Here is a 13102-nt window from a genome sequence, read left to right on the forward strand (position 1 = left end):
ACATATTTTATTGTTGTTAAACAGGAAAATAAAGTGCACCATATTAAATTAGGCATTTTCCCACCCCAATTACATATAAAGTTTATTAAAATTGGAGCTACGGATATTTAGTTATGAAATAAATCATTTTAACATGGCATTTGAGCAAATTTAAACAAACAACATTTTAAACATTTTAAACATGGAAGAAAGCAGCATATTATGAAACTAGACAAAATTCTAAGCATTTTACATGTTTGAATAATTTTAATCCGATGCACGGTTAATGAGTTATTATATGCATGAAGACTAGGGACTTTTCTGTAAAACCGATGTTCTCTGGAAATTAGCTAAATTCGCAGCAACAGAAAAAAACATGAGTCGGGCCGAATCTTGCTGGGCCAAAAATGCATAAGAGAGGGGCTGGGCTTTGCTCACCATGGGCTCTGGCCCAGGTCGGTGGAGATGGCAGCCCAGGCGCGCGCTGGAGCGAGGTGCGATCAACGGGGCGAGCGGCTGCGCTCTGCTCATTGCATAGGAAGAACCGCTCGATGCAGGGGCTCGGCGGCAGCGACAACTCCTGTTGAAGAAGAGAGAGAGGTCCGAGAGGTTAGAGACCGGAGGGAAAGGGTGAGAACGGAGGAGGAGGTCCGATTGGAAGGGGGCGCCGACCTGCGGAGCTCCAACTCCGGCGCGAGGTGCGACCTACTGGGGTCCTGGACGGCAGCGCGTGGGTGGTGGTGGAGGATGGGACGGCTCGGGCAGGAGGTGTCTGCGGGGCTACGGGGAAGCTGGAGGGCGGCGGGGTCCTTGGTTCAAGCGCGAGCGGGCGATGACGAGCAGGGCTCAAGGCTGACGGAGAGGACGACGGCTTGGCGGCGGCGAACTTGCCAGCGTCGGGGACGAGGTGCTCGGGGAGCCCCTCGGGGCGAGAGGAGGCTGGCGTGGCCGTCTCCTGATGGAGCAGAGGCAAGGGAGGAGCAGAGCTTGGGGCAGCCGGACTTGCTGCTGGTGAACGAGGGGATCCAGAGGAGGCGCTGGTTGGAGAGATGGATCTGGGAGGATCAAGGGGAGGAGGTGGTTGGCCCGGTGGATTTTTGGATCGGGAGAAATCCCAAGGAAGAGAGGTAGGTGGGTGGTGGCGGGGGAGGACAAACCTCCTAGATTTTAGGGTTTGGTCCAAATAGACTAGGGGTCTGTATATATATAGGGAAAGAGGGGAGTTTTTGGGTCATCCGATTGCGATCGAACGACTCCAAAACAAAACAGGTTAGGAAGTGCAAACAAAGGACGGGAGATATTTTAGGGACGTTAGGGGATGATCTGGATCCATCGGAAATGACAGACCGGTTCGGGTAAGTTTCAGACAAGGTTGCGGAGGTGGTGGGTGGCTGTGCAGAGAGGCTCAAACGGTCGGACAACAATTGAACGGTTGGTCTCGAAAGGGATAACGAAGGCAAGGGGGGAACGCGACAACTATGAACGGATGCAAGCTTTAAGAAAACATGCAGATGCAATGCGCATGATGCTATGAGATGACATGCATTAACATGAACAAAACGCAAAACAAAAGACAAAAACCCAACCATGGAGGAAATAACATAACACATAGCCGGAAATGGCAAGAGTTGGGGTTACAAATATGGAAGGTTATATCCGGGGTGTTACATAGTAGGTCATTGCCGCTCGATGAATAGGACCCCGATCGAGGAGGCTGGTGGAGGGTGGATGAACAGGACCCCGTGGAGGCTCCATGAATAGTAGTCGGTGGAGGGTTGATGAACAGGACCCCGTGGAGGGCTGGTTGAATAGTAGTCGGTGGAGGCTGGATGAACAGGATCCCGTGGATGAGCAGTAGCTAGTGGAGGCTGGTGGAAGTCGACGGTGGATGAACAGTAGCAGGTGGATGCTGAAGGAAGTTGATGGTGGATGAACAGTAGCGGGTGGAAGCTAGAGCAAGGCAGTAGACGGTGGATGAACAAGACCCCGTTTCGACCGTAGGCGCTCCAACACAAGTCTGTTTCCTCCGTTTTGTGGTACGCCACACCCCTTCCGATCAACAGGACCCCGTTTTGACCATTGGCACTCCAACACAAGTCTATTTCCTCTGTTTTGCAGTATGCGAGACCCTTCCCGATGAACAGGAGCCTGTTTCGACCATACCCGGTCGAACACAAGTATGTTTCCTCCGTTTTGCGGTACGCCAAACCCTTCCAGATGAACAGGACCCCGTTTCAACCATACGCAATCAAACAGAAGGCATGTTACCTCCGTTTTGTGGTATGCCATACCTCGGTTCAGTTGTTCCATCCAAGCCGGTTGGCTCCCGATGAACACGACGTATTCCGTTGCCTCCCGATGAACACGACACATTCCGTTGCCTCCCCATGAACACAACACAGTTTCTCCGTTTCGACCCAGCCGGTTGGCTTCCGATGAACAGGATGTCGTTGCTGTCGTCCGTGGCCTCTCCATGTACACGAGCCCTGGCCGTACGTATGCGCGAGTACACATTAGAGACCCCGTGCGTATATATGTACGTGACCATATTTTTCGGCATCTGGCTATACGTACGTGTACACGGTTTGGATTGGACTGCCTGAACTGCTACCGCTCCTTACTCGGCCACGGTTCATCATAGCATATAGACTGATCGACCGGTATGTACATAGACAACGCTACGTACACTTCGACCGGGTGGTCCCAACTGTCAGGGAGGATAAGGATGCACTTCCTTGCGTGCGAAGATATAGCTGGTGGGTCCCAGCTGTTAGGGGGAAGAATCATTTTTTTGCCTGTAATAAGGATGCACTTCCTTGCGTGCGAAGATGTAGCTGGTGGGTCCCAGCTGTCGGGGGAGAAAACATTATTTTTAGGGTAAAAAGGATGCAGTTGCATGCGTGCGTCCATGGGCGTGGTGCCTCCCCACTGTCAGCCTCTCCACGTATAGTCATCTTCCGATGACTCTCGTTTGTTGACCATGTTGACCACACCATGCAAAGTGCATCAAGCCGGTGGATGATGGCGAGGCCCTAGACTGGAACGCCCCGGAGATGGGGAAGACGTGGCAGTGGAGTCGTAGACGGAGAAGAGTGGGAAACTTCATTAGTTCGGGTGCGGGGTGGGCCTACACTCATTAGAGAATAACGGGAGGTGCGGAGGAGTGGAGGGATGGCCTGACCGTTGGATGTAAATCCAACGCCTTGCTTAGGCTTCGACCTTTGTATTTTTATTTTTTGCAAACGTGCTTAGGCTTCGACCTACTGGCCCACATGTCAGCCAGTCCATTTGTTTTTTAGTCCATTTGATGGGCTGGGTGAAACAATGATGTAGCATCTATGCAACCCGTTTATATATTATGGTAGAATTTAAAACCCATTTGCATTTTTCTCGAAATCTGCGGACTTGCTGGGCTGGATGAAAAATATCATGTTGGGCTAGACGAAGAAATGTTATAAAAACATAAACACATGATTGCACCTCTGTGACTGCATTGGTCAGTAAAATCTTTCCAAGCATATGTATGCAATCACCATGAGTTAACTTGCCAAGTTATATATAAACAATTATTATTATTATTTTGTAAGAATTTTCGATTTACGAAATAAAATATCATTTTAATTTGATGAGTTAATAGGACGTGGGGTATTATTATTTTTTAGGCTAGACGTGGGACAATTGAGTTGGTTCTAGGGAATAGTACTGGGAGAAAACTAGATTATATCAAAAAAGAAAGTGGGAGAAAATTCAGATATATGATTAATGAAAATGAAAAATAAAGGAAGTGGGAAGGTTTATAAAATGGTTGGACGAACGACAGGTTTAACGGAACCTTAGGTTGTTTCTATTATATATATGTAATAAAATAAGATATAAATATAAATATATATACTATTATAGAAGGGAAAACATAACTTCAGTTTTCCATCTTATAGAAAAATATAACTGAGCTGTGCATCGTCTTGAAAAAACAAACATAACTTGGGTTGCAAATGTTATAGACAAGTTAGTTTGGGAGCCTAGAGGCCGCTTGATACTTGCTGGATCCAAAAAAAGTTGAATCATGTCATGGGCTGCACATGTTACACAACAAAACCTAGGCCATGGACCTGGTGGGCCCGGGACAGTCAGCGTCTCAACGAACAATCGTCTCTAGATTCCTCTTGTTTTGCTGACCATGTTGGGAATGATAGACGGTGGCGCCGCGGTGAGAGCACCAAGGAGGAGGACGACATCAAGACCTCGGACTGAACGAACCGGAGCGGGGGAAGACGCCTGCAAAGGGGAGTACAAGGGTTGACTTGTTCGGGTGCAGGGTGGGCCGGTGGAGCTGCCGCCGCCGGACAATGTGTGGGAGTAGAGAGATGGCCTGGCCAATGCCATAGGCTATGATGGGTCATCGAGGCGTGCGAGGTAGCGCCGACAGCCGCTGTATAGGAAGAGGACAAAAGATTGAACAAAATAAAGAAATACAAATGGATAGGTGGTTGGTCCCAGATGTCTATGTACGAGACCTGCTGGTCCACGTGAGAAGGGGAAAATGTTGGGGGGAAGGAGATTCAAAGCATGATAGCCTAGTGAACTAGGTACATACATAATCAAATAGCTACTAAAAAAGCAAACATGTTAATGGGTTCTTAGACGAAATATTTTGGACAAAACAGATAATTACGACACATAGGCTAATGCATGAAACACTCAGATGATAAAGGTGCTTAAACAGATAAAGTACATCATCTAGACCTTCCTGGCACGCTGATCATGATGCTGCAACTATACGTGTACTCGTCGATTACAGGAAGCAGACGCACCCTCATGTCCAAGATCCGTCTGTACATGTCATAGCATGCGTATGCGTCCTTGGCCGTGTAGGTTATGTAGGCTAGATTTAGAGGTACCTCCCACGTGTTTAGGTCCTTGGTATCATTGTCTTCTTTCATGTTGGCGTAGCAGGGGTCAATGATGGTCTCGGCAAGGTCAACCACGGAGTCCTTCTCTGGCCCGTTGTCGTTGATCTTGTATTGCTTTTGGATGTCGACAAGCTTGTTGCACCAGATGGCCAAATCGTCGCGTTCTTCCTTCTCTCCAGCATAGCGAAGGTGCAGTCGGCGCTGCCGATGAAACGGGCGAATGCTCCAGAACCTTTGATGGCCATACAACAGTGGTTGACGAGAACCTCGTCCCACACGCATACCTGGGTGATGGCGATCCGCTGGTCCCTGTAAGGAGATGAATGGATGGGCATAAGGTCTAGTCCCGCGACCTTGTGCTTTCTCGTCCTGTAGGCACTGCTTGAACTCGGCGAGGTAGAGCTTCACCGAGTCCATATCATTGGTGTACATCACATTCAACTTGGCGCATCCATGGGACTGAATGGCTAACTCAAAGGTGAACTCCTTGTTGAAGTCCATATCCAGCAGGCTCACCCCTCGGATCACCATTGGAGTCTCTTCAAGTGAAGGAGTGGGTACGCGGCGGCAGTAGTTTGATTTTAGCTCTTGGGGAACTAGATTCAATAGTAAACTGAGTGTGTACAGGCAAAAACAGTTACTACCCCTCCCTCACGTGCTGCACGCCCGGTAGAACATGCACCCTCAGCACATTCAAACGCCTCCATTAAGAAACCTATCCCAGCCACACGTCGGTTCATGAGCGGGTCTGTATTGGTACTTTAATAACAAGTGTTAGTGGTCACTTTACTTAAATTTAGGTAGCTTTAGTTAAAATTTATTCTTAAAGCAAGCAATGCATTGTCTCATTCTATCAGTGCAACAGGATCAACATGCACAACAATTATAATTATTGTTCTCAGGACGCACACGATCAACACAATTGCCGCACTTCCACATAGACAATACTACCAGAATAGTTTGTTATGGTTGGTGTCCTCTGCATCATCATGCCATGTTTCCCAGCTTGCAAGATTAAGAACCAACAAATAAGATTCAAATAATAAGTACAATAAAGATGCCTACACATCTCATTGATTCCCAGCTTACAAGATTCAAAACCAACAAATAAGATTTAAATAATAAGTCCAACAAAGATGCCTACACATCTCATTGATTCCCAGCTTGCAAGATTCAAAACCAACCCATTAGAGCCTTCTGATAAAGTGAATATCGGGATTAAATCCATCTTGGCTAGCCATGTCATACAACCCAAGAACTTGGTGAATGCTCTTGACCATCACAACATCTGTAGTTGAGTATTCCTGTTTGCACAGATAAGAAAGAGCATGGTTACTATAAAAGTGGCACTAGTTGAAGCAATTATTTCCAAAACGAGAAAAGATTGCAATAGAATAGCTTTATTTAAAAAATACAACGTTAGCATAGTATGACAAAGCACAATCATGTTGTTAAAGGACAATACTGACCGGTGTGAGATGACTTTGGGAGATCAAGTTATTTTTCATGTCCCCATATCTTGCCATGAAAGTGATTCATTGACATTCATTAACACCTTAGTGTGGCAGTAGAAGGAGGAGCGTCGACTCATTTCAATCACTTTTCTGTGCAGTTCAACTAAAATTATGGCGCCCGCCAGTTAGAGAGAAGGAGCATCGACTCATTTCGATCACTTTTTTTTGCAAATTATGTACATTGGAAATGAAATGGTAGCTAAGACAGTAGTTCTATTTTAAATGTATTATTACTTCATTTTATCAGTGGCAGTAGTAGTGCCAAAACAGTAGCACAAGATCACTAGCTGGATCCAGAGTCAAAATCAACCAAAAAGGTACATACCCGGTCATGGGAACCATAACTGAGAGAGGGGCCCTATGCCACCACGACTCGATGTGGTGAACCTGCAACTCCACTCAGATGATTCAATTCATGCGACTTTTTCTGCAGTTTGCCTGAAATGAAGCAAAGATTGCATCATTCAGCTATCAAGAAGTAGTTGCTCTCATGAGCTGGCAGGTTCTTCTTTAGTAGTTGCACTAAAATTGAGCAACATTAAGGTTGGTTGTCCTTCTCATGTAAGGTGCAACTACAATTTGCTTATCCTTTTGTGCAGCCATTGTGGTAACAGTGATGACTCATCTTTCAAAGGCTAATAAAATGTTGCACGAGATTACCAGCAGAATTTGATGGAGATTTTGGAAACTCCAATCACCATTTTGTGTAGTTCCACCAAAATTGAAAGATGTTGCCCACGTGACATTTTAGTTAAACTGCACAAGACACCCATTCCAAAAAAGTGTTTTGTGCAGTTCACCAAAAGGTCGCAATAGCAACAAGGTGAAATGGATATCCCTATCTGCACAAAAAGATAGAAAGAAAATAGTTCCTGGTCAATAACAAGATACGAAACATACACAGAATGAAAAGAAGCGTCTTGATTATGTTCATGGCAATCACACAAGGACAATCACTACTAGGGAAAAGCCTAGTAGTAGCGTGCGTATTAGGTGTATCAGTAGCGCGGGGAGCTGCACTACTGATACGGCGCTACAGCTAACATGTATCAGTAGCGTGTGATAAGCCACACTACTGCTATACATGGCTAGCAGCTGCGGGCTTTTGGGCAACTCGCTACTACTAATATCTGCAGCGCTTTAGTTCAGGGCGCGCTACTGGTAAGGGTGCGCTGTTGCTAACTCTACTCCTCTCCCTACTGTTAGTTTTATTAGTTTTTGTTTTTTCTGCATATTTGTTTTGTATATGAACAGGCTTTATACAATAATCTTTAGCATATCGTACACATACAAATATAATCATAGCATTAAATCATGTCATCATCATAATCATCATCCAACACAAAGTGGTCTCTCGTCATCATCTCGAAAATAGCGATACAAGTTCTTGCAACTACATCGTCATCCATCTAAACAATGATATATGCGAGAAGAGCTATCACTATGAGTGAGAGCGGAACTATGTAGTACATGTGTTCGTACCCCTCTCTCGCACTAGCGTGAACCTAAATTAACCACTGGCTGTCGCTTGGAAATCGGAAAGCGGTACACCCGGGCCTGGCACTCTGGCCACTCGTCGTATACTCCTGGCATAGCACTTCTTCGCCATCGATGATCTATGCACCTGCATCGTCACCTGAGTCGATGATATGCAACATATATAGTTGAGCAATAGAAAGAGACAGACTTGGCAAAAATAGAAGCAACATATCATAAGCATAAATAACAAAGTTCATCGTACCCAAAATGCCCTAACTAGAGTGATCTTCGCTAGTCGAGGAGGACGGTTTAATTACATCGCAAATAAAGTTTCATCGTGCATAACGCAAAATTTTATCATACATAAAGTATGGACTAAACGGACACATTGTCATATATCGACAATCACTCAAGCATGTCATGCCATCCATCCAAGTCAGGGAGATAGTCCCCGAGCTTAGTGAAAGGCTTCGGGTTGAATAACCCTGTTTTTTCGAGGACCTCCTTCATGATGATTTGGGCAAGTTCATGCTAGATGCTATAGAACTCAGCTTGAAGCCGATGATCGTCGATATCTCCTACGTTCCTTGCCCATTGCAGAATATGGGCATCCCCGGCTATAGGTGACATGCAAAGGTTCTGCCGATCCCGTATGTACTCAAGCATATGTTGTATGACATAGAATCCATCATTAAGACTATCACTCGGTTGCTGGGTGCAGCAGAAGTCGGTCTTATGGCCAAAGGCGGCCCTGCCATTCCTAGTCTTTCTTGATCTTGATCTCTCCACCCCGTACGCCGTAGAAAAAGATAGCACTGTCGAGAACGGACTTGATGTGGGTGTAATCCTTTTTGTTAATGTTCCTCGACGAGCCAAGTAAAGAGTGTGGGAGTATCGAGGGTAAAGGATGATGAGGAAGGTGCACCCGTTGCTGCACAAAATAAGTACACCTCAAATTAATTAGCCTCCATCGTGCAAATGAATGATTAAAATCGAAGGAAGGATATCCGCGCGGATGACTTACAGGGGATGATAAGGTGATCCGTCTCCGTCGTATCTACTTTTCCAAACACTTTTTTCCTTATTTTGGACTCTAACTTGCATGATTTGAATGGAACTAACCCAGACTGACGTTGTTTTAGCAGAACTGCCATGGTGTTATTTTTGTGCAGAAATAAAAGTTCTCGAAATGACCTGAAACTCCACGGATGTTATTTTCGGAATTAATAAGAAATACTGGCGAAAGAATCAAGGCCAGGGGGCCCACACCCTGTCCACGAGGGTGGAGGGCGCGCCCCCCTAGGGCATGTCACCTGCCTCGTGGGCCCCATGGTGCTCCATCGACCTCAACTCCAACTCCATATATTCACGTTCGGAGAGAAAAAAATCAGAGAGAAGGATTCATCGCATTTTATGAAACAGAGCCGCCGCCAAGCCCTAAACTCTCCCGGGAGGGCTGATCTGGAGTCCGCTTGGGGCTCCGGAGAGGGGAATCCGTCGCCGTCGTCATCATCAACCACCCCCCATCACCAATTTCATGATGCTCACCGCTGTGCGTGAGTAATTTGATCGTAGGCTTGCTGGACGGTGATGGGTTGGATGAGATTTTACCATGTAATCAAGTTAGTTTTGTTAGGGTTTGATCCCTAGTATCCACTATGTTCTGAGATTGATGTTGCTATGACTTTGCTATGCTTAATGCTTGTCACTAGGGCCCGAGTGCCATGATTTCAGATCTGAACCTATTATGTTTTGATGAATATATGTGAGTTCTTGATCCTATCTTGCAAGTCTATAGTCACCTATTATGTGTTATGATCCGTTAACCCCGAAGTGACAATAATTGGGATACTTACCGGTGATGACCGTAGTTTGAGGAGTTCATGTATTCACTAAGTGTTAATGCTTTGGTCCGGTACTCTATTAAAAGGAGGCCTTAATATTCCTTAGTTTCCAATAGGACCCCGCTGCCACGGGAGGGTAGGACAAAAGATGTCATGCAAGTTCTTTTCCATAAGCACGTATGACTATATTCGGAATACATGCCTACATTACATTGATGAATTGGAGCTAGTTCTGTGTCACCCTATGTTATAACTATTACATGAGGAATCGCATCCGACATAATTATCCATCACTGATCCAATGCCTACGAGCTTTTCACATATTGATCTTTGCTTAGTTACTTTACCATGGCCGCTGTTACAATTACTACAAAACTGCTACTGTCACTTTTGCCACTGTTACCGTTACTTCCATACTACTTTGCTACTAATACTTTGTTGCAGATATTAAGTTATCCAGGTGTGGTTGAATTGACAACTCAACTGCTAATACTTGAGTATATTCTTTGGCTCCCCTTGTGTCGAATCAATAAATTTGGGTTGAATACTCTACCCTTGAAAACTGTTGCGATCCCCTATACTTGTGGGTTATCAAGACTATTTTCTAGCGCCGTTGCCGGGGAGCGTAGCTCTATTCTTTGAGTCACTTGGGATTTATATCTGCTAATCACTATGAAGAACTTGAAAGACGAAAGAACCAAGATTTATCCCTCAACTATGAGGGGAGGTAAGGAACTGCCATCTAGCTCTGCACTTGATTCTCCTTCTGTTATGAGTAAACTTGCGACACCTAAACCTGCTTCTGCTATTAATTCTGATATGTCGCATGTTATTGATGTTGCCACTTCTGCTATGCATGATACTTATGATGAAACTACTTCTATGCTCAATATTACCATGCCGTTAGGTGAATTTCTTGATGAACAACTTGCTAGGGCTAGAGAGAATGAAATTATTGAAACTGATAATATTGATGAAAGTGATGATGAAGGTTCTCCCCTAAATATGAACAGCCTGTTGTTCCTAAGGGTTATGTTATGGATGAAGAAACTGCTAGAGATTTTCTTGCTTGCAATGATAGATCTGATCTTAAGAAATTATTAGCTAAGTTGAAACAAAAGTCTCTAAATGCTAGAATGAAACATGATCCCGCTTTTGCTACTTCACCTATCTTTGTCACTGATAAGGATTATTATTTCTCTGTTGATCCTGAGATAATTACTTTGGTTGAATCTGATCCTTTTTATGGCAATGAATCTGAAACTTTAGTGGCACATCTTACTAAGTTGAAAGATATTGCCACCCTGTTTACTAATGATGACAAATCTCGCTACTACTATATCCTTAAAGTATTTCCATTCTCATTAAAGGGTGATGCTAAAACATGGTTTAATTCTCTTGATCCTGGTTGTGTGCGTAGTCCCCAGGATATGATTTATTACTTATCTGCTAAATATTTCCCCGCTCATAAGAAACAAGCTGCTTTAAGGGAAATATATAATTTTGTGCAAATTGAAGAAGAGAGTCTCCCACAAGCTTGGGGGAGGCTTGTCTTATTACTTAATGCTTTGCCTAATCATCCTCTTAAGAAAAATGAAATACTTGATATCTTTTATAAAGGACTAATTGATGCTTCCAAGGACCACCTAGATAGTTGTGTTGGTTGTGTTTTCAGGGAAAGAACAGTTGGCCAAGATGAATTGCTATTGTATAATATGTTAACAAATGGAAATAATTGAACACTTCCTGAACCAACTCCTAAGCCAACTCCGAAGAAAAGAGGTGTTCTATTTCTCAGTCCTGAAGATATGCAAGAGGCAAAGAAATCTATGAAAGAGAAAGGTATTAAAGCTGAAGATGTTAAGAATTTATCTCCTGTTGAAGAAATACATGGCCTTAATATACCACATATTAAAGAAATACATGGTATTGATAACCCGACACAGGTAGTGAAGGTAAATTCTCTCTATAGATGTGATAAAGTTGAAATCCCGTCTACTAAGTTTGCTAGCCAATGCTTGGATGAATTTGATGACTTTATGGCTAAACAAGAAAATTCCAATGCTTATGTTAGCAGACAATTGAAAAGTAATGCTTATATGATTGGATGCTTGAGCGATTATATGTCTAGAATTAAGGGTGAACTTAAATCACTAGTAAACATGCTTCGATGGTTACCACTCAAGTAGAACAAGTGCTTAAGGCTAAGAATGATTTGCTCAATGAATTAAATGATAAGAGAAATGATAATGCTATTAGAGTTATGACTAGAGGTGGTAGAATGACTCAGGAACCTTTGTATCCTCAGGGCCACCCTAAGAGAATTGAGCAAGATTCTCAGGGAAATAATGCTGATGCACCTAGTCCTTCTAAATAGAAGAAAAAGAAAAATGATCGGACTTTGCATGCTTTTAATGAACCTATTGTAGACACACCTAAGAATCCTAATGGTATTTCTATCTCTGATGCTGAAACACAATCTAGTGATGAACATGAACCTAGTGATAATGCTAATAATGATGTTCATATAGATGCTCAACCTAGCAATAAAAACAATGTAGAAATTGAACCTGTTGTTGATCTTGATAACCCACAATCAAAGAATCAAGGTTATGATAAGAAAGACTTTGTTGTAGAGAAAGAGAACCATGGGTTCAGAAACCCATGCCGTTTCCTCCTAAACCATCCAAGAAAAAGGATGATGAAGATTTTGAGCGCTTTGCTGAAATGATTAGACCTATCTTTTTGCGTATGCGTTTGACCGATATGCTTAAGACGAATCCTTATGATAAGTACATGAAAGATATTATTACAAATAAAAGAAAGATACCGGAAGCTGAAATTTCCACCATACTTGCTAACTATACTTTTAAGGGTGGAATACCTAAGAAACTTGGAGATCCAGGGGTACCAACTATACCATGCTCCATTAAAAGAAACTATGTTAAAACTGCTTTATGTGATCTTGGAGCTGGTGTTAGTGTTATGCCTCTCTCTTTATATCGTAGACTTGAAATAAATAAGTTGACATCTACTGAAATATCTTTGCAAATGGCTGATAAATCAACTGCTATACCTGTCGGTATTTGTGAGGACGTGCCTGTTGTTGTTACAAACGTTACTATCCTAATAGACTTTGTCATACTTGATATTCCCGAGGACGATAGTATGTCGATTATCCTTGGTAGACCCTTTTTGAATACTGCAGGTGCTGTTATTGATTGCAACAAAGGCAATGCCACTTTTCATGTTAATGGTAATGAGCATACGGTACACTTTCCGAGGAAACAACCTCAAGTCCACATTATAAATTCTATTGGAAAAATCCCATCAATTGTTATTGGAGGTTTTGAATTTCCTCTTCCTACTGTCAAGA

The sequence above is a fragment of the Triticum aestivum genome, chromosome 2B (assembly GCF_018294505.1).
Source record: "Triticum aestivum cultivar Chinese Spring chromosome 2B, IWGSC CS RefSeq v2.1, whole genome shotgun sequence".
In the NCBI taxonomy this organism is placed as follows: domain Eukaryota; kingdom Viridiplantae; phylum Streptophyta; class Magnoliopsida; order Poales; family Poaceae; genus Triticum; species Triticum aestivum.